A 1,599-nucleotide genomic window follows, 5' to 3' on the forward strand; every position below is an offset into this window, starting at 1 on the left:
GTTGGTCATGTTCTGGTTTCTAGGACAGACTGCCGTCAGTTGGTCAGTTTCTGGTTCCTAATTCAGACTGTGGTCAGTTGGTCAGTTTCTGGTTTCTAGGTCAGGCTGTGGGAAGTTGGTCAGTTTCTGGTTTCTTGCTCAGTCTGTGGTCAGTCGGTCAGTTTTAGGTTTCTTTGTCAGATTGTGGTCAGTTGGTCAGTTTCTGGTTTCTAGGTCAGGATGTAGTCAGTTGGTCATTTCTGGTTTCTCGGTCAGACTGTGGTCAGTTGCTCAGATTTTGGTTGTCTCGGTCAGACAGTGGTCAGTTGGTCATTTTCAGGTTGTTCAGGTCAGACTGTGGTCAGTTAGTCAGTTGCTGGTTCCTCGATCATACTGAGCTCATTTGTTCAGTTTCAGATTGTCTCTGTCAGACTGTGGTCAATTGGTCAATTTCTGCTTTCAATGTCAGACAGTGGTCTGTTGGTCAGTTACTGGTTGTCTCGGTCAGACTGTACACAGTTGGTCAGTTTCTGTTTGCTAGGTCATCCTGTGATCAATTGGTCAGTTGCTGGTTCCTTGATCAGACTGTGGTCAGTTGGTCAGTTGCTGGTTCCTCGGTCATACTGAGCTCATTTGTTCAGTTTCAGGTTGTCTCTGTCAGACTGTGGTCAATTGGTCAATTTCTGCTTTCAATGTCAGACAGTGGTCTGTTGGTCAGTTACTGGTTGTCTCGGTCAGACTGTACACAGTTGGTCAGTTTCTGTTTGCTAGGTCATCATGTGATCAATTGGTCAGTTTCTGGTTCCTAGGTCAGACTGTGGTCAGTTGGTCCTTTATGGTTTCTCGCTCAGAATGTGGTCAGTTGGTCTTTTTCAAAGTTTTTATGTCAGACTTTGGTCAGTTGGTCAGTTTCAGGGTTCTATGTCAGACAGTGGTCAATTGTTCATTTTCGGGTCGTCTCGGTCAGACTGTGCACAGTTGGTCAGTTTCTGCTTGCTAGGTCATCCTGTGGTCAATTGGTTAGTTGCTGGTGTATTGATCAGACTGTGGTCAGTTCTGTCAGTTTCTGGTTTCTAGGACAGACTGTGGTCAGTTGGTCATGTTCTGGTTTCTGGGACAGACTGCCGTCAGTTGGTCATTTTCTGGTTCCTAATTCAGACTGTGGTCAGTTGGTCACTTTCTGGTTTCTAGGTCAGACTGTGGTAAGTTGTTCAGTTTCTTGTTTCTTGGTCAGTCTGTGGTCAGTTGGTCAGTTTCTGGTTTCTATGTCAGACTATCGTCAGTTGGTCAGTTTCGGGTTCCAAGTCAGAATGTGGTCAGTTGGTCAGTTTCTGGTTTCAGGATCAGACTGTGATCAGTTGGTCAGTTTCTGGTTTCTTGGTCAGACTGTGGGCAGTTGTGCAGTTTCTGATTTATCGGTCAGACTGTGGGCAGTTGGTCAGTTTTGGTTGTTTTTTGGTCAGTTTCTTTGGTCAGTTTCTTACTTTTGTGTGCTAGTTCATCCTGTGGTCAGTTGCTCACTTGCTTGTTGCTCGGTCAGACTGAGGTCAGTTGGTCACTTTCTGATTTCTAGGTCAGACTGTGGTCAGTTGGTCAGTTTCGGGTTGTCTGTCAGACTTT

The sequence above is a fragment of the Pristiophorus japonicus genome, chromosome 28, assembly GCF_044704955.1.
Source record: "Pristiophorus japonicus isolate sPriJap1 chromosome 28, sPriJap1.hap1, whole genome shotgun sequence".
NCBI classification, from domain to species: Eukaryota; Metazoa; Chordata; class Chondrichthyes; family Pristiophoridae; genus Pristiophorus; species Pristiophorus japonicus.